This window comes from Dipodomys merriami, unplaced genomic scaffold (assembly GCF_024711535.1).
Source record: "Dipodomys merriami isolate MVZ:Mamm:240054 unplaced genomic scaffold, mDipMer1.0.p SCAF_17, whole genome shotgun sequence".
NCBI lineage: Eukaryota > Metazoa > Chordata > Mammalia > Rodentia > Heteromyidae > Dipodomys > Dipodomys merriami.
In genome coordinates, this window is record NW_027203048.1 from 868790 (window position 1) to 894898 (window position 26109).

The window sequence follows — 26109 nt, forward strand, 5'->3', positions numbered from 1 at the left end:
AAAATGCATTTGTACTGAGATGTACAGACTTTTTTTTTTTTTGGCTGTCATTTCCTGAGCAGGACAGTGTCAGAACTGCTTGTAGGGCATTTGTATTTTATTAAATAATATAAATGTAGTGGAGATCCTGGTGTGTGTGGAGCCTACAAATACAGCATTTTGCCCAAGGGACCTGAGCACCTTCAGATTTGGGTGTCTGAGACCTTTCTGGAAGGAAGCTCCACAGATGCCCAGAAGCCACTGAATTACTCCAATGTCTAGGTCATTCCATGGATAACAGAACTCAATTTCTCTCCGTGTTGTCTGATAAATCGCAGCTAGCTCAAATCACTTTCAGAAAAAGGATGGCGGAGATAAAGACAGACATGAAGGTGGGCGGAGCGGGTATCATAGCAGGCAAAGCTTCTGGTATGAAATGCTGTGAAAATTATGGCTCCTGGGGGGATTGGCAGATGTTATTCCTATGTCTAGCAACCAGCTGTTGGAGGGTCTTCCAAATAAAGATAAGAGGCTAGGTTATTTTCTCATTAAAACCAGCTATAAAATCTCTCTTTTATTTCATTTTCATTTTGTACGAGTACAAATTAGGTCAATAAAATTGTTTAAATGCCTTTTATTTTTTATTTTTTGGAGTACTAGGGATTGAAGTCAGGGCCTCATGCTGGCCTGGCTGGTGCAGTACCACTTGAGTTCTCCCTAGGCTTGCTTTCTGTTGGTTATTTTAGAGGTAGAGTCTCTTGGACTTTCCTGCCTTGTCTATCTCGAACTGAGATACCCAGACTTTAGCTTCCTATGTAGTTAGGACTACAGACACTGAGTCTGGTGATAATATCTGCTCCCATCTGCTCTTCTTCCTCCTCCTCCTCATCTGTCTTTTTCTGGGGGTTAACTGGAGATAAGAGTCTTACAGACTTTCCTGCCCATTCAGACCGAGATCCTCAGATCTCAGCCTCCTGAGTAGTTAGGATTACAGGCGTGAGTCACCAGTGCCTGGCTCGTTCTTAATGCGTTAAGCGAAGCAAGCCATATACAGAAATCTTGCCAAGATTTCTTTTTCTCAACTCCTTGGCTTTTACAGCCAAGATTCACCAAACGTTTATAGGCTTCACATATATGTCCTTCATGTGGGTAACCTGTGACACTTCCTTCCTGCTCCCAACTTTCCAGGCTAGTGCTTGACAGACACACAACAGTGGGTGTTTGTGGCCTGGGGTACTCCCTGATTTTGTGACTGCTGGGATTCTTGGTTCTGAATGAGGCCTTATGTAGTAAAATGATTTGCACTGAGCTGTCTGACAAGTTCCTAATTCTCCTTTCCTTTCCCCCACCGGATGGAGGACACGGAAGGCATAGGGTATGGACTTTGTGGAAGGACACTCAGCTAAGTATCATCCACAGAGAACAGTCTTTGTTTGGAAATCTGTAATGTTCTTTCTTCTGATTTAAGTGCCAAGGTGTGATATCTATAAGAGCCCATCTAACTCAGTTCTGACTGCAGCTGAAAGCTGAGAGGCTCGGGGTGGAGAATCTCTATCCTTTCTGTAACACTGCTTTGCCAACTCAACTCATAAGTCTTCAAAAAGATCTCAAGGTCTGCTACCCCTGGGATGAAGTTCAAACTCCTGGGCTGGCCCTGGAGCCCAGTGTAGTGTAGCCCTGGTTGGAGCCCAGTGTAGTGTAGCCCCAAGAACCAGGGCTATGGTGGTGGCTGGGACTTGGTTCAAACCTAGACTAGTTCCACAACTGCCATGTACTAGGACCAGCAAGTCTCCCTCCAATGCCCCCGGGGGTGTCAATGCTAACATTTAAACTCTTAGGGTGACTATGAAATCTCAAGAAGACAGGACTAAAATGTGTCACCACCCCACATATGCTGGGTTTCATGTCACCCTTCTTGCCTTCTTTCCTTTCTTCTCATATAGCGAGCCACACTGAGGGGCTGGCCTGTAGGCTCAAAGGAACAGCACTGGGGCTCCATGAGGTCCTCATCCTCCAGGTCCCAGCCTCACAAAGGTCTCCTCTGGGACAACTGACTGAGTGGAATGATGCCACCAAGAGCACACCCCTTGGCTGACTGCCTTCCCACGCACAGGGCTGCGGTTTCATTCCGTATCTATTGCCCTTTCTGGAAAGGAAGCTCTTTTGAATATCATCTGTGCCTCATGCCTGTAATCCTTGCTGCTCACGAGGCTGAGATCTGGGGACCAGGATCACAGTTTAAACCTAGCCTGGGCAGGAAAATTCAAGAAGACTCTTAGCTCCAATTAACCTGCAAAAAGCCGTAAGTGGAGCTTTGACTCAAGTGACAGAGAACCAGCCTTGAGCAAAGAAGCTAAGGGATTGCACTAAGGCCCTGAGTTCAACCCCTAGGACTTGCATGTACACACACACACACACACACACACACACACACATACACACACACACACACACACACACACACACACACACACAATGCCCTTTGGGTGTTTGGGAGGAAGGGGTATCTGCCAGAAGAGGGAGTCATTTGTTGACCCCTGGTTACTCTGGGTTCCTGGCTCTTGTGCCTGGAAGCCCCTGCTGGTATCCAGCAAAAGGGACTACGAGCTGGGCGCTGGTGGCTCACGCCTGTAATCCTAGCTACTCAGGAGGCTGAGATCTGAGGATCGCAGTTCAAAGCCAGCCCGGGTAGGAAAGACCGTGAGACTCCTATCTCCAATAAACCACCAGAAAACCGGAAGTGGCGCTGTAGCTCAAGTGGTAGAGCGCTCGCCTTGAGCTGAAGAGCTGAGGGACAGTGCCCAGACCCAGAGTTCAAGCCCCACGACCGACAAAAAAAAAAAAAAAAAAGGGACTCCGATGGGGTCCGTGTGTATTTACAACAACTCCAGCACAGGGAAGAAAGGCAGGTGGGAGGTGGTTAGGAAGTGTGCCAAGTCAGCAAGGAGAAGGAAGGCTCCTGTAGGCTGTAGGGTTCCAGCCCTGGTTCTCCAATGTGGCTGTGGTGTGGAGTAGGCAGGTCCTTAGCTGGTCCTGGACATATGGAGTCGGGGACAGCAGCAGAGCTGGGATTCTGTGTCCATCTACTCTCCCCCACAGGAGCCTTCCAGGACTGGAGCATCAGCCCGAAAGCTGACATAATTCATCTTTTCTTTGTCACTAGCTTTATCAGCCTTTTTTCAGCTTTTGGGGTTGTAAGGAGGACTGATCAGTATTCCTTCTGACTTTGAAGAGTAAAGAAGGATTGCACATGAACAAGCAGTCCAGGAAGGGAACTCATCTTATATACTTTTTTCCTTGTCACAAAAGAGCTGACGCTAAGGATGCTCACCTAGTCCTTGGGAGAAAAAGCAAGCTTGTTATCTTTGTTGTTAACAGTAAGGTTGTTGTTCTGTTTACATTTGGTGAGGTGCATCTCGACTCTTTATGAAAAGGATTTTAGCATTATCAGTAGAGCAGATTTACAAGGATAAGTAAGGGCATTGTGCCCAAAGCAAAGGACAGACCAAATCATGTGATAATTGACCAAGAATGAGAAGGTAAACAGAGACCACTTACTAAGTCCAAGGGTGTGCCTGGATAGGGGGGATAATTTCTAATACTATGGGATAACAGTATAATCATGGTTGACAGCAATCAATCGTATGTTTTATAAGAGCCAGCACAGAGCCTTCTGAGCATCACCAAGTCAAGAAATAATAAATGCCCGAGGTAAGAGATATGCCAATTATTTCAGGCTGGTAATTACACATGGCATACATATTGAACTGTCACTATGCACTTCATAAATATGTATACATATTATGTATCAGCTAAAAATGAAAATATGCTAGAAAAGTCCCCCACTAGCATGTTCAAGCGATGTCCAGAGTTCAGTTCTGAGCCACAGTGATGTGGGAAACACAAAATGTACAGTGTTAACCAGAAAGAAGATCTGGGGGGGGGGAGGTAGGAAGAGGGGTCATGGCTCAAATGGTAGAGTGGCTGCCTAGCAAGATCAATGTTCTGGGTTTAATTCTAAGTAATACAGGAAGAATGGAAGAAAGGAAGAAAGGAAGGAAGGAAGGAAGGAAGGAAGGAAGGAAGGAAGGAAGGAAGGAAGGAAGGAAAGAAGGAAGGAAGGAAGAAGGAATGAAGGAGGAAGGGAAGGAAAAGAAAGAAGGGAAGGAAAGTGAGAGAGTGAGAGAGGAAGGGAAGGAGAGAGAGTTGGAAGGAAAGAAGCTAGAAGCAAAGCTATCTCAATTGAACAAGGAAACAAAGATCAATAAAATCTCTGTGGATTTGGATGTTGGGAGGTAAGTCCCCAGGGAGCCTCCAGGCTCACACATACCTCCAGAGGAGCCTCTGGGCACCTGCCTCTCTTCTCAGCACAGAGGCTCTGCTCAGAAACAGGTGATGCGCACACAACTCCTGGGTGACTCTAGGCTCTGTCTTGGAGCCCTGGGATACTTTCTCTTCTACTGAAGGCTTTGAGAAGTGTGAGTGGAGTAGCATCTGGCTTATGTTTGTTTCAAAGACTCTTCAGACTGTAGAATCAGCATTGGTAGGATTTTGGGGGTCATTGAATCTGAGTCGCAGGACTGAGTTTCCCAAGATACTGTGTGGGAAATAGGCTCTCTCTTCCCAGGTTCCACAAGCAATCTGGGCTCTCTTTCTTTGAGAGAGTAACTATCTGAGACGCTCTTGGCCTTTTCCACATCAGCTTCCTTCCGGGTCTGGGTTCGATGCTGCCAGAGTATATAGGGCCAGTTGGGTTTTGATTTGAATTAGATCTATACTCCAGAGGGACAGAGTATAGGCCTCAGGGCTTTTGCATAGCCTGGAAGCTGAGCAACCATGCTCCGAACACAGCATCATTGCGGATATTAATCTCCTCCCATTGCATAACACCTAGGCCAACCCAGTGCACTTTCTGGTTTCCCCAAACTCCCCAGCGCCCTGGGGATGGGTGCGAGGAAGGAGGATCCTGCCACATGGGTATCATCCACACGGCTCGACACGCACAGGTATTTGTGGGCCCTCAGGAAGGACAAAAGGCAGGGGTTCCCGGGGTCTTCGTGGAGGAAGTGACACTTTAACAGCCACCTACAGGATGGATGGGCAGAGGTTCTATGAGAGAGGAGGTGTGGGGTCCCATTTGGGGCCTAGAAGGACCAAATGGTCAGAGTTGCCTATGAGCGAAACAGATGGCCTGGGCCGCGGCAGCTGGTGAGGAGCAGGGCCTGGCTGGCCAGCGTGACCTTCCCTGGCCGGGGTCCCCGCAGAGGCTCGGGGGGCCTGCAGGTCGGTGGCACAGGGGTCTGGGGCCATGATCCCAGAGGACAAGGCCCCACCAGGGACAAAGGGCAGAGGCCTGACCCTCTGCCAGAGCAGCTCTCCCTGCGGAGCCTGCTTGATGGAGGGAGACCCAGTGCCCGGGGCGGGGTTTGCAGTGCACTGGACCAAGCTGGAGTCCACGCGGGAGGCAGCCAGAGGCTGCGCATGCGCACAGGCTGCAGCGGGAGACCCCCCCCATGGGAGGCTTCCAGAGGCTGCGCATGCGCATGAGCGGCAGTGGGAGACCCCCCCCCGTGGGAGGCAGCCAGAGACTGCGCATGCGCATGGGCTGTCTACCCACCTGGGAGCAGGGGGAGACCCCGTGGGACGCAGCCAGAGGCTGAGCGTGCGCATGGGCTGCAGCGGGAGACCCCGTGGGAGGCAGCCAGTGGCTGCGCATGCGCACCCGTAGGCAGCTTCCGCTTTGTGCCTTCCTTTCCCTGGCCGCACACAAGCGCATGAACTCCTTTGACCTCACGGCGCCCGGAGACATCGGGATGGCTTACTGTCCCCAAGCACAGACGAGGGCCTGTGGCAGAGAGGGGCAGGGACCCGCCCGAAGTTGGGTTCTTTGCCCGGAGCCCCGGGCGCGCGTCGCGGAGGCAGGCGCTCCGAGGTGGCTTGTTTGCCAGGCCCTCCTTGGACCACAGATGAACCAAAACCAGAATAAAAGCTGGGCCTCCCGGCCTCCGCCTCCGGGCCTCCGCCTCCCGGCCTCCGCCTCCCGGCCTCCGCCTCCCGTCTGTGTCCCCGGCTTGGGTCAGTTCACAGCCGCTGGAATCTGAAGTTCCGGCCCACGTCCAGACCTCCACGACCCTGCCTTCCTAGCCAGGCCGGCCCCCAAGTGAGATTTCCTGGGCCTGAAAGTTCCGTGCATTTATTTTTGAGTACAGTGAAATAGTCACAGATGGTAAGTCTCACCCTCGAAGGGGTGACAGTTGACATTACACCGCGTGTGTCAGTCACCGAATCCAACCTTGCTCTGCTTTGATTTTGCCATTGTCACTTTTGGGTGGTGTAGCTGTTTTGTTTTCAGCTGGGATCGTTTCCCTTGAGACCGGGGACTCACGAGGCAGTGCAGACTGGCCCCCAGCTTGCTGTGTAGTCCAAGTTCACCTCCAACTTACAATTCTCTTGTCTCAGATTTCTGAGTGTTGGAGTTATAGACAAGCCACCTCAAGGTCGGGGAGATTTCAGATGTGTTTGCAGGAAGATCTCTACAAAGCTCATAAGCCAGGTCCATAGCTATGGGGCCTAAAAGATGGGATGATTTTATTCTGAGGAGATCTATGCTGGCCCAATGAAAAGAGCTTCTGCAGTTCCTACTACCCTGTGTCTTAAGCAGAAGTCACCAAAAGAACTCATTCCTCTTCCTAGTATTCCCCCTCACAATGAGTCCAAGTCAGAAAAAAGACATACTTAATCCCCAACTTCCTGGCCAGAAAGTTTAGGGCAACTAAACAACCTCAGTTCTTGCATCTGGCAAGAGAATAATTCAGACAAGACTTGAATCTAGTATGGAAAGATGATAGAAAAGTTTGTTAGAAGAGAACTATGACAGAGGAGAGAAAGAAAGAAGAAAAAAAGAAGAGAGCCATGCCATAAGAGAAAGAAGTCCGTTCTGCTAGCCATCTCTGCTACTTCGGTTATCTCTCCATCTTCCCCTGCCATCTGACCACCTTCCTTTAACAGTGTGGCCTTAGGCTCAATAGTGAGAATTGAATGGCTTTCTGATTGGTGTGTCTCCTTTCCATTTCCTGAAGGTGGTGATGACAAAGATTTACTGTTCCAGTCTTATTTCCTCATGCTTTTGTTTTTCTCACTTCCTCATTCTTTTGACCCTCCAGCCCAATTTAGTTGTCAGTCAGGTTTGAATTTTTCGACTTATCCCACCATCTCCAAGCTGTATAGGCCACAGTTCCCTGCTGGCCTTTCTGCTAACGCTTGAGACATTGATGCCCTTCCTCTATAGAATCAGCTGGGCAGGTATGCTCACCTGGAGGCTGATCGTTCTGGGTCATCAGTAAGACTGAGAGCCTGGTGGTGGGAGATATTTCAGAAAGAACAAGATAGGCCAGGGAAGGTATTTACCTTGGAAGGGAGCGCCAGGGAGAAGAAAGACCACACTCAAAACTACATCCAAGCCCTGCATGCCAGGGGCTTTAGGAATGTCATTTTACCTTCCAATGTCTTTTCACAGTGAATATTCACCCCATTTTACAGAACCAGTTGCTGGGGTTCAGAGAGGCCAGACTTAGTCTGCCATGATATGGTCACAGGGACTGCTTGGGTTGTTTGGCTGCCATCCATCCTGGGACCACAGAGGTGTTCATCACCAGCAGCATGTTGTGAAGTGTGTGTTTGGAATACCAGAAGGATTAAGGGCATTACGGGAGCAATACCTTTTAGAATTTTCCGTTTGCAAAAGCCACAATCCTCTAACAAACACTCAAGAAGAAAGAGCTGGGGAGAAGTAACTTAAAGGCTTTAAAAACAGGCAAGCAAGCCTTTGTGTTGGGTATCAGAGCCAAGAATTCAGTAGCTTTAGTCCACAAATATGCACAAGACACCTACTTTGTGCAGGAGTCCAGGAGTGCCGGAGGCCTGATAACCTCTAGGGTCTTGGCCTCTTGGTGACAGATCCTGAGGTGCGTGACCCTGAGCATGAGCCAGATCAGAATTCACGAACTTCAGCACTGCTTGTCCCCGGAGGCTCTGAGAGAAGCAAAACTCTCTCAACTTCTTAGCTATATAGGGTAGGCTGGAGATCATCCTTCATGCTCAACACCGCTCGGGCCTGTGATGGCCCAAAGATCCTCAGTAAATGCTGTGTAAGCATCCTTGTTAATGACTCTTCCTAGAGCACCCCAGTTGGAAAAGAGAGGTCAACCCTCAGGTGGAATACCACAGTGGTGAGAATCCTCCTGCCTACGGACGCCTAAAACAAAGTTCCAGACTCTCATTTTACTGACCAGAGTTTTCTTGAAGCAGAAGATGGATCTTCTCCTCCTCCTCCTCCTCTTTTGTCTTTTTGTTTTCTTCCTTTCTCTCTCTCTTTCCTTTGTTCTTTCATTCTTTCCCCCAATCCTGGGGCTTGAACTCTGGGCTTGGGTTCTGTCCCTGAGCTTTTTTTTTTTGCTCTACCATTAGAGCCACAGCCACTTTAGGCTTTTTTGTTTTTTTTAATTTAATTTAATTTTATTTGTGAACATACTGTACAGAGGAGTTACAATTACATGGGCAGGATAATGCGTACATTTCTTACCAAGCATTGCAGCCTCCTCCTTTGTTTACCCTTCACATCCCTTCCCAGCCTCCCCCCTCCCCCCCATCCCAATCACTTTAGGCTTTTTGTAGTTAAATGGAAATAGGAGTCTCATGGACTTTCCTGCCTGGGCAGGCTTCAAATATTGATCTTTACATCTCAGCCTTCCCAGTAGCTGGGATTATAAGCATGAGCCACTGTGCCCAGTAGAAGATGGATCTTTAGGGTCAACTTTGAAGAGCTCTTCTTTTTCAACAGGATTTCTCTGGTCATCTCCCACAACGGCTGTGTCTTCATAAATCAAGACTTGTTTCCAGTTCATATCAAGAATTAGGCGAGGGTCTTTTAACTCCCAGAATCTCCAAATCATAAGCAGTCAGCATGGGAGGAATCCCAGGGAGGTTCTATATTCTCAGTCCCCTATTTTGAGGAAGGGTCTCTGCTGAGTGGGAAGAATTTTGTTCCAAGGCACACAGCAGGATGAGACTTGTCATGGTGTTTCTGTCAGCTCTATATAAGCCTCTGTCCAGGACATTTTTGGCTGCTGTGGGCCACCATACTGACTTCTGAGCCAGGGACAATTCAACCCTCCCCATGGATCTAACGGGGTCATGCTCTTCTGAAGTTGTCTACAAGTGTGTTCTTGGTGCAGCTCACACCACACAGGTGTGTACACACACACACACACACACACACACACGCTCACAGTCAGAGCAGCCAGTAGATGAAGTGATCTCTCCCCCTCCATCTCCCCCCCGCGCCCCCCCCCCCCAGTCCTGGGGCTTGAACTTAGGGCCTGGGCACCATCCCTAAGCTTCTTTTGCTCAAGGCTAGCATTCTTCCTCTTAAGCCACAGCACCACTTCTGGCTTTTTCTGTTTATATGGTACTGAGGAATTGAACCCAGAGCTTCATGCATGCTAGGCAAGCACTCTACCACTAAGCTACATTCCCAGGCCTGCAGTAGTGATCTTGCAGGGTGTCCTGCAGGTCAGACCTGAGAGCAGCAGCTGACAGAGAGCAACAAGGCTAGTCCTGAATGATGGATTGCAATAGCAGATAGTTAACTTCCCAACTGCTATCTCTGAGTGGGGAGTTTGCCATGAAGAGGCCTAGACTTCCTTTCTTTCCCACTAAACCTAGACTAGAGAATGGGGCCTTGTGCCGTAACTAGGCTCCAGCAGGAAACAAACAAGACATTTCTGTAAGTGAAGAAGGAAGCCAAGGTTCTGGAGCCTTCTGTTTCTGTTCTTAAAGAACTGGAATAATAAGAACAGTTATCTACACTTCAGTCTTTCCCAGGCCCCTGAAATGGTCATTTCCTGCAGGGCTGGGTTGCGAGCTGGGTCTTAGCGCCAGGTTCAAAACTCACACAGTGCTTGGTGGAACGGTCACCTTCTCTTACTAGCTCAGGTGGCCCTGCCATGGAGGCTCACATGGGCCCTGGCTCCTTTCTGCTCATACCAAGAGGCTGCTATTAGCTCATAAGCCTGCCCTGGGCTGCATCCCCACATAAAGGCATTTTTCTCTAGGTCACACACATCCACCAAATAGGCTATGGGTGGCTTCCCATTAGCTGGCATTGACTTCTCTGGGCCTGAATTCTTTTTCTTCTAGAGCGAGGATCTGATTGTAGACTTGGGTTTGGGGGTCACACCCATACTTGGGAAGATGCTGGTACCCTGCTTCCACTCCATCTCCCTGGATTACTGGGACTGCTTCTTCTCTGGTCACCCCAGCACCGACGCTGGGTTTTGGCCAATACAGGCTCTACCAGGCCTGTCTGAGTGAGGATGATGCCATTTATGGTTTAGGTTGGTGCCTAAGAGGCGGAGGAGCAGTGAAGAAGAGTAAATCAGCAAGTTCACTGAAAGCAAAAGGAGAGTACAGATCCTGCGTAGAGGGTCCCAGAGCTGGTGGGTGGATGGAGCCCTTGATGATGGTGGGTGGTTATAGTATGGGCTTCTCCTGTGTCTCTTCTCCTGGGTTTTGCATTGATTGCTTGTGCCTGCACTGCCCTGGCTCATTTGAGTGGAAACCCAAGGCATTATGAAAAGAAGCAGCACACGATGGACTATGTGTTATTGTCCATGTGTCATGTCTGCCATTGTTCTGTCCCTATCTACCTTACAGGTACCCTTTTCTTTGAGCTTTGCTCTGGCCAGGGGAAAATGTTGTGCATGCCTCGGGTGATGAGCCAGAAAGCGGGGAGAGAACAGCCAGGGGCCTGGGCCCAAGGGGTGCATCTGTGGGGAGAGCTGACTGGGGGCTCCCCTCGAAGCCACTTTGCTTCAGAGAAGCTAGGGCTCCCTGTCCGCTGTCCTGTGGATTTCCTATGAGCTGTGCTGTCCTCTGGAGAGTCACCAACCTCCAGCGCTGTGCCAGCTCCCTGTAGATGAACAGATGGTTCCTGACTTCACTCTGTCCCTTTGGCGGTGTGATCTTGGTGGCAGTCCCCCACCGGGCAGGCCCAGGCCTCTCAAGCTGACCATCTTCTCTCACCTTGTTATCAGCTCAGCCAGGGGGCGGGGTGGGGGTAGGCCAGGAACACCAGGAGGTTTCTCATTTTTCTTGGTGCAAAGAGTTGGAGCCCTTGTAGGTCAGCTCCAGAAAGTGTAGCAGCCTAAAGCAATGTCACCTCGGTGGTTTGAAAAAAGCCCACCATCCTGCCTGAAGCTCATGAAACAGCTCCAAGACCAGACAGAGAGGGGAAGCCCCCAGTCTACCCTTCACCCCTATTCCTAAGCCTGAACCTTATCACTGAGCAGGAGGTAAGCTCCTGCAGATTGGACTCTCAAAGCAGGGAGGGAGGGACTGATAGAATCCTAGGGAACCAGAGCTTTGAACTCTGCCCTCTAAGGGGCTGTGTGTGTGTGTGTGTGTGTGTGTGTGTGTGTGTGTGTGTGTCTAGGAGGAGGAGGAGGGGTGCTTTATGGCTGGGCTGTACCATCCGTAGGGCTATTAGAGAGCAATGAGTCCCCAGGGGATGGCCCCTCAGCACTGAGACTTGGGGGGAGACAACAGAGACCCACCAAGGGGCAGCAGCGGAAATGACCCTCCATCGGGGCTTTATTGACTTGTAAACGATCTCATGAAAGAGGAAGCCCTCACCTTGGCTACAAACAGCTGTGTGCCCTGCCTGGCTGTGCTGTAGAGAGTCCAGGGCTGCAGCCTGGAGGGCAGACCAAGGACAGCACCTAGGTAGAGCCCCACCACACACGGTCAAACCAGCCAGGGACCCCCCTGGTGCAGCCATTCTGGAGAAAGGGCTTCGTAGTGCAAGTGTACCCCGCCCCCTGTCCCCCGAAACTCAGGAGACAAATTTTCAGAACTCTTAAAAGTCACCATTTGTGCAATCAACCAGGAGAAATGGGCCTGGAGAAGCTTTGGGATAGGAAGAGAAGCTGGGGCTCAGAATGGACATCAGAAGACTTCTGGTCAACCTTACTTTCTTTTTTTCACTGGGCATCTCAGATAAGTCATAATGCTGTCCAGGTCTCAGACATTTTTACCTCTTAAAAAAAAAAATAACACTGAGTGCTGGTGGCTCACACCTGTAATCCCAGCTACTCAGGAGGCTGAGATCCGAGGATCACCGTTTAAAGCCAGTCTGGGCAGGAAAGCCTGTGAGACTCTTTTCTCCAATGAACTACTGGGAGAAAAAGCCAGAAGTGGTGTTTTTGGCCCAAGTGGTTGCGTGCTAGCTGTGATCAAAAGGAACTCAGGGACAGTGCCAGGCCTAGAGTTCAAAATGACTTAACACCTTTCCAAGGGTGACTATAGAGCAGATGAGTTTGGGGAGGAGCACCTCACTTCTATCTGGCATCACAGCCAAAAGGACAGTAGAAGATATTGGCTCTTTTTTTTTCTCTTTTTTTCCATCCCAATGTATAGACATAAGGAAACAAAAGATTAGATGGTTTGTTTTGTAGGAGTACCCAGTCAGGCTTCAGTTATGAGTACATAGTCTCTAATATGGACACTGCTGAAGAAGCTAGAGAATGTTTTTAATACTTGTTTGATGGATCCACAAAGTACAGAAAGGAAGGAAAGCACTTGCAAGTCAGAGAGGAGAGGAGGGAGGGAGGAAGGACAGAAGGTCACCTTTTCTCTGGACCCAGGCCAGACATTTTTGGAACTGAAAGGAGAGGAGAAGGAAATGGCATTTGCAGATTCCTGTTGAGGGTCAATACGTTAGACAACTTTGATTCTTTGCAGCCAGAAGGACCAGCGGAAGCTGTGCAGCTTATTTTTTTAAACAGTCAATGTATTTGTCTTCTGTGCTACTTGTTTGCTCAGTGGGCAAATGACTCTTCTGAGCTCATTTTCTTCCAAAAAAGAAAAAAAAGTGAGATTAAATGAGATAATATATGTTAGAAGCTAGCACCAGTCATTGGACAAATATGAAGCGCCCAATGTGTACTGGATATCATTATGCTTCAAAATGAAGCATTAGAAGTTAAGGAACTTGATTGAAGTTCAGAAGTGACTCTGATGAATTCCCTCCCTCCCTCCCTCCTTTCCTTCCTTCCTTCCTTCCTTCCTTCCTTCCTTCCCTCCTTCCTTCCTTCCCTCCTTCCTTCCTTCCTTCCTTCCCTCCTTCCTTTTCCCCTTGTACAGACAGGGCTTGAATTTAGGACCTAGACACTGTCCCCTATGTCTAGGGGGCTCAGGATGCTTCTACCATTGAGCCACAGTTCCTCGTCTAGATTTTTGGGGTGCCTATTTGGAGATAAGAGTCTTATAAACTTTCTGTTTGGGCTAGCTTTGAACTATGATCCTTCTCAGTCTCCTGAGTTGCTTGGATCACATAGGGAGAATTACCCTTCCTGTGTTTTAAAGGTGTTGTTGTAAGTTCTGGGACCATCCATCCAGGCTCCCTCCAGCCATATACTAGAATACTCAGATAGGAATTTTATTACCAGACATTACCACTAATAGTTAGTCTTTAGAGATAGAATTGTTATACCATTAAGCTCTCAGAACAGGGTTAATTGGGCCATTGAGATTCTTATCTGTGCTTGGATGCAAACTTTCATTCATTAAATAAGGAACAGGTAAATAAACACTGGTAAAAAGGAAACAAGAGTTCTTGGGATGGGGGCTGGCCTGAGGCAGAGATAGCTCCCCTCCCTAAGTTTAGGAGGAGAGGGAGAGGAGGGGGAGGAGGAAGAGGAGAACTGTTTTAACCTTTGGTGTGACAGTGAGAGATTGTGAAATTACTTGTGGCTCCCTGGCCTGAGGCTGTAGAATCCCACTGGGTCTGGACCTACAGGTTCCTGGTGACTTCCTAAGTCATAACAGTGATCACATCCCTCACTAGGACCTAGCATACCATGCTATTTCTGAGAATTTACAACCTTTCGGTAAATGGAATCTTGAAACTTACGTGTTCTATCCAGAACTAGGTGGGGAACCCAAGTGCTATAAAAGAATTTTGCTCTTTGGAGTCCGAACTTCACAGCATAATAAAGTGAGTTCTCCAACTCTCTCTTTTTTTTTGTTTTTTGTTTTTTAAATATTTATTTATTTTACCATGTAGCAAGAGAGAAGGGAAGGATTTCCTGTAGCATTCTTTGGTAAACTCATGGTGAAATAAACCTCAGAGGATATGGGATACCCGTCTATATTTGTATTTAAAAACAAAACAACTTTAATTTTTTTTTTTTTTTTTTTTGAGAAAGGATCTCAGCATGTAGGACAGGCTGGCTTCAAACATGGAGCTCCTTCTGCCTCAGCCTCCCCATGTGGCAAGTGCAAGTACATATCAGCTCCAGTCTTGCGATGCTTTGGGATATTGAAGTGTTTATGGAACCTTATCAAGTGCCTAGCACCAGTGATTTACTGCATTCTGGTCTCCCTCCCAGGAGGAAGTCACCTTGCTGTCATTCTCTGTCCACAGGGGATACACTCAGCCCCACAGCTGGCAGATGGTAGCCATTTCTAGCCTGCTCATCAGCTGACAGGGCCACTCTGTGTTGTCATCTTTCAAAAATGGATCAAACCAAAATAGGTTTTTGAAAGCCAGATGGCTTTTCAGGAAATGGAAGAATGTGGTCCAAGTGGTAGAGCACCAGCCTTATGCAACAACAACAACAAAACCAAAATACAAAAACAAAACTGAGGCCCTGAGTTCAAGCCCCTCTACTGGCACAAAGCAAAACAAACCAAAACGATAACAACAAATCCCAGATATTCTTTTAGCATGGGAGAGAGCAATGGAATAGAGGAGGTAAAGACTGGGGGAGTAAAGAAAGGGCAGAGGATTGGAAAAGGGCATCTTTAGGTACTTACCTCCTAACATCTGAGACAGCTGGCACCCCCTGTGCCCGTGGCTTCCAGAATCGCTCTCTTTGCTTCTAGAAAGGAACTGGTAGAGGCTTCCCTTGGGCCTGTAAGTCTTGTTTTGGGCTCACAGTGCTAGAGGCTGCAGAGAAAGCTATGGGCCAATCAGGGCCTGCAGGGCCTAAGTCTGGACTGTACCTGCTCCACTGCATTCTTCAGGCTCAAAGCCTCCTATTCTCTTACAAATCGCTGGTTCAGGCCTCAATTATCCAGCTACATTAAGCTGCCTGGCCCTTCATTTTATTGGCATAGACACCATTTCTGTGTAATCGGAGAATATTCTATCTGCCGTGGGATTTCTTCCAAAGGTATTATTTCTAACTTCCTTTAAGAAACAACTTTCCTGTTGCCATGGAGATCATCTTTTGGTTAATTTTATCAGGCACAGGATGGAAGTCACGCTGCTTGCTCATATTTTCGGGGCTCTCTTTGTAGATTCCTGGGGTGTCTTTGTCAATGGGGGCTCCCAGGTCTCTGCATCTCCCACAGAGACAATAAAGAGGATAGTGAATGATGACGGTTGGGCTGCCATTCCCTGCCTGGATTTAGACTTGACCTCATCCGCACATGCATCTTTGATGCGCTTTCATGAGGAAGCACAGAGAATAAAGACTTAGGGTGGAACAATTTCATAAATACATGCGTTCTGGGGTCTGCTTGTGAAGGAACTGTTAAAGTGAGACAGAGGTTGTGGGTCTAGAAAAATTTCAGAATCGGAAAGAACACCCAACCCCAAATGCCCTCCCCTAAGGTGCCCTGAGAAATCCAGGAATATTATGGGTCAACTTGATTCCTAATTGTTGCTAATCTGGTGAGAATAAAGTAGTTTGGGAGTGAGGAAGGGTTTCCAGAATCATCTTTAAATATTACACATTGGGAAATGAATCTAAGTTCACAGAACTGACCCTCAGGAGAGTTTGTAACCCAAGTCTGTTGACTTGTAGTCACTTGGGATAAAGTCCAAGCTTCGTCTTCCTCTTGCTGGCTCTTCTCAGCCTCCTTCAGACTTGGAACTATTTGCTGTTCCAATGTACCCTGCTCCTCTCCCCTCCCTGGCCGGCATTCTCTATTCTCACTCTCTAGAATGGACTTTTGTAAGCAGAAACTTAAGGCAGATAACTTCTGTCCTTGTATCTGAAAAGAGAAAGATTCAGGTGCCATGTGAACATAAGTACAGATGATCAGGGCCTCGTGGTCTTGCTTGGCTTTTCTGCCCACAGCTGGCCCTCTATCATTTAAACCACACTGTCGCTTCTGGCTTTCTGCAGGTTAATTGAAGATAAAGAGTCTCATGGACTTTTCTGTCTGGGAGTATTCTTCGAACCATGATCCTCAGAGCTGTCTCCCGAGTAGCTAGGATTTCAGGCATGAACCAGTAGACTCTGGCAGGTGATAGGAAAGTTTATCAGTATAGCATTATGGCAGAGAAAGACAGCATGTGACAAAGACATGGCGAAGGAAGACAACACCTCAGCCCATCTCAGCCATCTTGCCAGATCTTTCTTGTTAGAGAGGCTAACTTTGGGTGAAATAGAGAGAAGTAGAATCCTTGAAGATGGGTTTCTGATTGGTGTGTCTCCTTTCTGTTTCTTGTAAGGTCCCGGGGCCTGTCCCTCTTTATTTCCTTCTTCTTTTGTCCTTTCCCCTCATTCTTTCATACCCCTCCCCCCATTTCCTTGTTAGACAGGTGGTGGTTTTATCAGTTTTATCCTGTCATCTGCAAGGTGTATCAGCCTCAATTCCCAGACTGCCTGCTTTTCTACTAAGTCATATAACTTTCACCCTGGGCCTTCTTTGGATATTTGCTTTGTTTTCAAGGCTGACCTCAAATTCTGAAATTCTCTAAACTAGACCCAAGTTTTCTCATGGACTCCATCCTAATGTCAAAGTCATTTGCAACATGTGTCTAGTGGACCAAAAGCTCCTGGAAGATCATGTTCTATTTATTTCTGGCAGGTGATTGGAAAGTTTATCAGTATAGAATTATGGCAGAGAAAGAGAACATGTGACAAAGACATGGTGCAAGAAGACAACACCTCAGCCCATCTCAACCATCTTGCCAGATCTTTCTTGTTAGAGAGGTTAGCAAGGTTATTTCTGTCTTCTAGCATCCAGGATGGTGCTTGGGTAGAAAGATGTCAATAATGCTAATAGTTAAGACAGAGTACCATGTCAGTGTTTTAACTCAGCATTCTCATTAATCCTTTCAGTAGTCATTTTCTTATTGAGGAAATGGAATTAACTTGTGTTAGTATAGAGCATTAAAGTCAGCATTTGAACTCTGCAACTTGATTCCAGAGTTTTCTTTTTTTTCTTTTCTTTTTTTAAAAAAAATCGGTTGTAGGGCTTGAACTCTGGGCCTGGGCGCTGTCCCTCAGCAATTCAGCTCAAGGCTAGAACTCTACCACTTGAGTCACAGCACCATTTTTGGTTTTCAGGTGGTTAATTGGATATAAGAGTCTTACAGATGTTCCTGCCTGGGCTGGCTTTGAACCGGATCCTCAGATCTCAGCCTTCTGAATAGCTAGGATTACAGGTGTGAGCTCCTGGCACCTGGCTAAGATTTTTCATTTTGAACAATGCTGGAGTTTGGGACATGCTTCTTAAAACATGATACCTTGGTAGTTGACAAAATAACAAAAACAAGAACAATCTTTGACCTTAACCAGCCTTTCAAACCTGAAGCAGAATCCACTGTCCTTCTTCTAAAGTAGGTCATGGGAGTCTCATTCCAGGGGTCCCCCCTAAACTCAGAGGAGAGTTAAGACACAGAAATACAGAGAATAAGCCAAATAAGCTCTCCCCTGGTTTTTTCCTTTAATTGTACTCTTTGACCTTCTTGCTACTGCTCAACTGGAAAAAAAAAAGCCATGTTCTCTGATGTGTCCTTTCTAATGGATCACATGTCATGTAAAAAAATATATATATGTATATACATGTATGTGTTATATAAATATAATCTTTAAATAGTTGTTCAAAGGGATTTTAATTCAACATGTCATCGTGAGTACAATGAGTATTGATCAGTGCCACCTTTTTTATCATCTATCCCCATCTTCCCTAACCCTAGAGTTGCTTGTTCATTTTGGCTTTCCCTAATGGATCAGTTGCTTCTCTTTTGTTTTCAGCTCTGCTGTCATTTAAAATGACAATTCCTTGAAAAAAAAAAGACTCCAGAGAGAGTGAAAAGTGAACTGAAAACCAAGACATCTGGGTTCTAATTTCTCTCTGATGCCAGCAAGGTGGCATGTGGGAGTGTCATGTCTCCTCTTAGTTACTTGTTACTTGCTTATTTATTTATAAATCTGTATCATGTGGAGTAAACTGGATGAGCTCTAAGTCAGCTTTCCTCTGTCTCAAAGAGGGGGGAAACAGCCTTTCTCACTGTCAACACATAGAACAGTGAAGGTCACAGGGCCTGTGTGACATACACTGGTTTTCCAGGTGAGGGGAACTCTACAGGTTGAATAGGAAGAACGGGCAGGAGAGTCATGCTGTCAGTTTCTCTGCTCATACAGTGGTTTGTTCCAAGGTTTGGGTCCTGCAGCATCTTGCTTTCATGGGAGAGTAGCTAGTGTCTGGAGCTCCTGGAAGGTGAGGCTGGAGCCATAGGCAGGGACAGGGCAAGGAGCCCTTCTGCACATTGACTGGGAAGTGGGACTTTGTCTCAGAGGCAAAGCAAGTGTCTGACTCTTTCAGCAGGGAAGGGTGGAGTGGTGAGAATGAACCAGTATGGAACCTGGAAGTAGTGGCCCAGCCGGAAGGCATTGCATGAGTCAGGGAAGAGTGAACAAGGATGTGAAAGGAGAGGAGAGGAACTCAAGGCTCCCAGATAGGAAGGAGAATGGCATGATTTCCGGTGGCTTATTGGAAACAGAGAACAAAGGCAGATGAAGGCAGTATGCTGCATCCTTTCTTGGGTGGAGTCCCCTCCTCATTCAAAGCATCTTGGGACCCAGGATCCAGAAGTTCAACCTGGGACACGTGGAGGCTAAGGGACGTTGATGGCAGGCCAGTGGCTCATGCAGAGGAAGTTATCTTGTGGACAGCTGGCATCCTGGTTGGGAAATGCAGCCGATCACAGCGGGAAACCAAGGATGCAAGTCATTAATCTCAACTGTGAATAGAATAGTCAAGAGTGAGCTTTGGGGGCAAAGGATAGTAGGAACACAAGCACTTTTATTGCGAGATGGACAGAGGGATTGCTCCCAGAGAAGGGAGTGATCCCAGAGGATATGGCTTTAAGGATCTCTGAGGAAAGAATTTTACATGGTGTCAACAAGGGCTGGATACCTATAAGGACTCGCACCTATAATTCCAGCTACCAGGGAGGTAGAGATAAAGGAGGGCTATTGTTCAGGGTTGATTGGGCAAAGAGAGAGAAAAGAGAGAGAAAGAGAGGAATGAAGGAAGGAAGGAGGGAGGGATGGAGGGAAGCAAGGAAGGAAGGAAGAAGGAAGGAAGGAAGGAAGGAAGGAAGGAAGAGGTCAATTGGTTCAAACACTGTAGACAAGTCTTGTGAGATTTTCCCTTGTGCTTGTTAAGTGAGTGTTCCCAGGTGACCTCTGGCTGGAATGATTTTGCTTGGAACACTGAGGACAATCCCCAACGTGACCAGAAAATTGTCTATATAGAACCTAAGTTACATTAGAGATGACCACTTTTAAACTATTGGAGCAATGAGTGAGACAAATTAGATGGTAGGTCCAGAGAGACATGGAGTTAAAGAAGAAAGTATGAGTCCAAGTATAAGCATGCTCTGTGCTGCAAAAAGGAGCTAGAAAACAGGAAGCACTTCAAGACGTAGAGGATGTGTGTGTATATATTTTTGTAGTGTGTATATGTATGTACCTGCATGGTATGTATGTGTGTGTATGGCTACAGCTACACATGTGTGTATGGGGTGTGTATGTTTATGTATGATTTGTTTGTTTGCATATTTTATGTATGTTTTGTGTGTATGCATATACTCAAGATGGATGAAAATTCCAGAAGACAAATCATGAGTGGAAAAGTCAGCCAGGCATAAGAGACCCACCTGGGGAAGAGGTGAATGAAGAGAATTCTCTTTGGTAGCTTTCTTTTGCTTGGGTATGCCTTAAGGAGCATTTTAGGACAGGGTAGGGCAGGGCTTGAGTTGGAGGCTTGAGGCTAAGGCTTGAGCTAGTCTTTGAGGAATGAGGGGGAGCTGGCCAAAGTGAATCCAGAGGCTCTGGGGCCCTGTGAGGTTGGCCGCCTCAACTGAGTAGTAGGTTACAGTTGTGACACTTTTCCTGTGGCCTCCAGGCTGCAGGTATGGGAGCAGAGATGGAACACAGAGACGCTTGTCCAGAAGAGGCTTTGCTGGACACATACAAGGCAGAAGTGTCACCCAGGAGACAATGTGGCCTGTACACCAGTGGAGACAGAATCAACATTAGAGTCCTGGACCTGGGATCCCACTCCGCCAGTGCAGAGAGAAGTATGCTCATTGACCTCTGCTCCGCTTCACCGTCCCCTTTATCATTGATGCTAATGGTGTTTGCCTCATAGCAGCTGTTATAGTTAGTGTTGAAAAGTTGATGGAGATTTCTGATACATAGTTGGAAACGAGGGCCAGGGACACATCAAGACTTAACAATCCTTCTTGGTCTCTTTGCGCTCCATAGAAGGGTAATTTCTATCACCCTGGATATCACCACCTGCCGTGGTCTCAGGTCCCATGACTTCCAAGCCAAGCACCTCTGGCCCACTCTGTTCTGTGTTGTTTTGTACTGAAGCAGAGTGCAGACAGGGCTGTGGGGCTGGTCTAGGCCCGGCTGGGTCAGGAAGTGGCTAATATCGCTGTCATGGCCATAAGTTATCAGAGCACTGTCACAGACCACACACACAGCTGCACAGACCTCTGCAGCTGTCCACAATGCTAATCCAGTCATTCTCCAGGGCCTCTCCCCAGCTGGTCCGGCGTTCGTTCTGTCCTCCAGGCCTGCAAGATGGTCTGTGGCCAAGCTAGATGTGTACACCATTCAGTGGGTTTCTGGTCCACAGAATGAAAACACATACTGCACTGTGACCTCTATTTTAAGAAAAGGGAGGGCGAGGTTGGATGATTAAAGCAGGACTGCTGTTAGCAAAGGAGCTTGGGACAGAGAAGAGGGAAGTTCAAGGATAGAAGAAAGTAATATTTACAAGTCCAAGTAACTGGATAGCTCAGTGGATTAGAATATAGTGGCAAAAATAGCAATACTAATAGTTAGAAGTAGCTACTTTATGCAAGGGTTTTATAATGGTCATTTTGCTAATTCTCTCAGAAGCCACATTTAGGTAGGCATTCCAGTTCCAATTCATAGATAAAGAAATGGAGGCTCAGGGAGATTGTGCTCGGTCTATTCCCCAAAGTCCATGCATTTCCAACTATACAACCCAGTCAGAATCCAGCTCCTGAACAAGCTTCACCTTCCAAATTGTTCATATTATACATGGAAGGAGCTTCTGGGGTCTGTGGAGGCTGATTTGCATAATTCATTTTTAGAACATTAATTAGCCGGGATGTGTAATAGTTCTTGTGCCAATTTGTGTTTCAATTTCAAATGCAAATACAAATTAGCAAATGTTTTTCCTGTGGAACCTTAAGGATGAAACATTTGCTGCTCTTGGTGAGTATTAGTCTTCACATTTCTGAAATGATCATTGATGCAAGCCACAATAGCCTCTCATTTGCAGGACTTAAGGGAATGAAATCTAGATGGATTGAGGTTGGGAATTTTCTCACCACCCCCCTGCCTCCCATATGTTAGGCATCTGTCCATCCATCCATCCATTAATCTGTTAAATAGTACTGAGCTCCTACTTTGTGGTAGGAGAGAAAGGTGGTGCCAGGTAGCTTGCACTCTTAGTAGGGGAGACAGTTAAATAAATAAGCAATTACATTATGTTGTATAATGGGCATTAGTATCAATCTAAACCTTAACAGGTGAAATGGGAAGACCGGAAGGTCCAGCAATGCATCCTGGGAGAATGGGGCACAAAGCCAGCTAAGTCTTGAAAGGAAATTAGAGAAAACCAGGCAAAGGTAGCTGTGGTTGGTGAAGGCAGTGGTGGGCGTAGGGATACAAAGAGCCAAGATAATGATATAAGGCCTGCTGTGTATGGCTCACTCAAGTGACTACACTGCTGGAGCTTCTGGGTTTTTGCAGGTGTGACGGGGTGAGGTAATGGGTGGCCTTCTGTGCCAGCTGTGTGTGTTGGAATTTAGTCTGCAGTCCTGTTAAAGCGAATCACAGAAGTAGCTGGTTGAACTGATATTTTAGAAAGCTCACTCTGGAGGCCAAATGGAGAATTTTTATTGAGGAGAATATCTTAAGTAAAAGGTGAAGAAATTATTGGAATAACCCACCAATGGGAGTAGAGAAGAAGGGACACCATTAAGAAATGGTGAAGTTGTGTGTGGTAGCTCCTGCCTGTAATCCCAGGACTCAGATGGTTGAGCCAGGAGAATCATGAGTTTGAGATGAGTCCAGACTACATGAATCTGTCTAAAAAAAATTCCAAAAACAACTGGGCAAAAGGCAGAATACCAGCCAGGTGCTGGTGGCTCACACTTGTAATCCTACTCAGGAGGCTGAGATCTGAGGATTGCAATTCAAAGTCAGCCCAGGCAGGAAAGTCTGTGAGACTCTTCCCTCCAGAAAACCTTTAGGAATATTATTAGTGGGAAGTATTCTACAGTCATGCTTTGAGCCCATTCTGCTCTCTTTCGAGCCTGGCAGATGGCTTCAGTGTGCTCTTCTGGAAACCAAGCATCATAACACATTCAGCACCATGTCACAGGACTATTGTTTATATTGCAGACACTCAGGAATTGGTAAGCATGATGGTGGTGTTGATGGGGATGGCTACTGACTGGTTACTGACTGAAGATGCTGAAGTCTGGAAAGAAGAGTTCAAAATAATACCCAGATCTCCTAGCTGAATACTGAAATGGGTGATCTTACTTCCCATCTAATAAAGAGGGAAACGAATGACTCCACATGGAAAGGGTAGGTGCAGGGATTCAGTAGAGAATCTGTTCACTTTCTAGAAGAGATCAAAAGGCAGCCCTCTTATGACCATCCATCCACGTGATGTTCTCAGCAAGTCCAGCTTTATACTGCAGCATGGTATCAAACCATCTGCGTATGGAGCCTCAGCTTCCAAATACACCAATCTCAGACAGATTCTGGGCTGCCCAAGCTCTTTGGGACCCAGCTGTGCACAGACTTCTGTTGGAAGCACAGCTGTGGCTATGCTTATTGCCAGGATGAGTTTGCTTTCAGGAGACAACCTGGAAGTCTGCAAGTCAAGTTCAGCTGTCAAGCTTGAGGAGGGGTTGGGGTTCCCTGGTGACCCTTAAGCTGACAGAAGCAATAGCAACAATAGGTTTATTGTTTTGTGTGTCTGTTGTTTGTTCGTCCCCAAGGAACTAACATTCTCTAATTGAAAAGCAATTACAAAATACTTGAAGAGTGAAGGTGTGCCTTCATCAGAGGGAGGGAGAGATAGAAAGCAAGAAAGAGAAAGCAACAGGGGGAGGGGATGTAGGGTATGAGGTAGGGAGGATGGGGGAGAGATAAAAAGAGAATTAGAGATCCAGAGAGATCTAATTAGTATTATTGGACTAAGAATAAAGACAAAGGCCCAAGCTTTACTTAGTTGTCATGGCCAACGTGATATCTCTCCTTCCTCCTTGACTGCTCTATGTTCTGTCAAAAGATCAATCAGAGTAAAGATGTATTACAGGATGTGGAATCAGGGCCTATTTTTGGATACCGGGTATGGATTGTGTCTTTGCAACAGTAAAGCGATATGATGTCGGTGTGGGCAATTGTTACAGGCCAGCCTTCACGAGCAGGCTCTTGGCATATACTATTTCATCTTGGTAATATGTTCTAAGATGGATATTATTGCTCTCATTTTACTTTCAGTGAAATGGAGGTGCTATGACTACTACGCCGAGGCCACAAAGTTAGATCGTCTAAACTCTGAACATAGATCATTCTGATCGTACTACTCAAGATTTTCTTTTCCCTAAAATGCAGTCTCCCTGACCATGCTCATCAGCTTCTTGTTACTATAACCATTAACACCTCAGATAAGGTTTCTTTGAACTCATGAGTTTGGCAATCTGAGTCTGTGGCTGATTGCTACCATTACTTTTGCACCTGTTAGATGGCAGGGAATCATGGTAGGAACCCTTGTTGGCAGTAGAAATTCATTTACCTCATGTCAAAGAATTGAAAACAAACAGACAAAGCCAAATGACCCCCATAATTCCTAGCATACTCCCACTAGTTCTACCTCTCAGAGTTTCCACCAGCTGCCAATAGTGCAAAACTTTAGCACCTGGGCCTTCAAGGAACATCTAGATGCAACCGACAGCAATAACTGATGTTGCAAGGGATCGTTAGAGGCCCAGGGGACAGTCCCTTTCCCTGTTTAGTGGTAGCAAGATATATTTCATGGCAGTGGAGATGCTTTGACTTTAAGCTCCGTTCCTGCTTAAATATCTCATGGAAGTCACTTATAGGCTAGTATGGATAAAGTCTCATTGTGTGTTACCTTTATGAAGGATGAAACAGAATTTCTTTGGTAATTTGGGATTCAAACTAAACTAGGCTTTTTGTTTTTAATGACTGGCCAGCATCCTAGAGAACTTCTTTGTACTTAAATAATATATATCTGGAATCACTAGACAACACATCATGTATTTTCTAATTCCCATGCTTTTGAGATGGAGGCATGAAACTCCAGCCATCACTCGGCACAGGGAGAATGTTGTTAGGTTAGTGAGGTCAAGTTTAGAATGGGCTAGAATGACTAATTCATATTGCCATGGAAAATATACTAAGCCTGGGCAAACTCGAACAAAAAGCAGACCTTCAGCATCACACGGAGGCTAGCAAGTCAGGAGATAGTGCTGAGAACTCAGCTACCAGAACCTCATTGTGGGTAAGACGGACCTCCCCATTAGAGTTGAATGACGTTATTCTCTACGGAGAGCAATTAGCCACCTTCTAAAGGAACTCATCAGAATTCATGACCTTAAGTAAATGTTTAGAAAGCCAGTCTGGAATATATGCTAATAAATCCTAGCTATTAGCAATGACATGGACAAGCTGATGTCACACTGCTGTGGAGTCTTTGGTAGGGATGACAACAGAAATCAACTAGAGAGAATTTTCCTCCGGTGGACCCCTTACTGGTGGCTTCCATTTGAGTACATACACATTCTTCTCCCTTTCATTGGCATACCATGGTGGAAACTGATTAAAGTTCTAATCAAATTCTTTGAGACTTAGTTCACACCTAAGGATGTTGGATAGTTTGATTTTTTTTATTAGAGTATAGTCTGTTCTTTCTGTGGTTTCTTTAGGAATCCTTTATCATGACCACTCTAGATATTTCAGTATATAATTATTTTATATTGTATATAGTGATAGTAATTTTGCATTCTAGGATTTCCTTAGACATGGAAGAGAGGGTACACAATAGGACGGTCTCAAGACTATTTGATAGGACTAGATTCTCATATTTCTTTAATCCATCTGAATGATCGCATTTTCAGAGTTCCAGTCTTTTCCAGTCAAGGGCACCTATTAAATCTGACCTGCCAATATCAATTCAGTTTGTATTGCAATGCTGCCACTTGTACGGTTTTGGAGACTGATTTTGTTCTATATTAACCCTGAAAATATAATAGATTAGAGATTCTTTTAAAGCTGTCATAGAAGCTTTCTAGTTTGGGGATTGTGCCTTCAGCTAAATGTTTAAAATCATATTTGTCATTTTCTTTATGTAAACCATCAAATACAGCCAGAAACAATACTTTTCCATCCATTCAAGTGGCTGGAACCATTATTCTCAGCCAATAGCTTGATCTCTCTGAACCTTGCTTTCATGAGCACTTGGATATGGGCAACTACAGGCAATAACTTAAATAAACAGCTGGCTTTGTACAACCTCTAGCTGTGGCCTACTATTCCTCTGTTTTTTTTTTTTTTTTTTTTTTTTTGCCAGTCATGGTACCTGAACTCTGGGCCTGGGCACTGTCCCTCAGCTCTTCAGCTCAAGGCTAGTGCTCTACCACTTGAGCCACAGTGCCACTTCCAGCTTTTTCTGCTTATGTGGTGCTGAGGAATCGAACCCAGGGCCTCATGCATGCAAGGGCAAGCACTCTACCACTGAGCT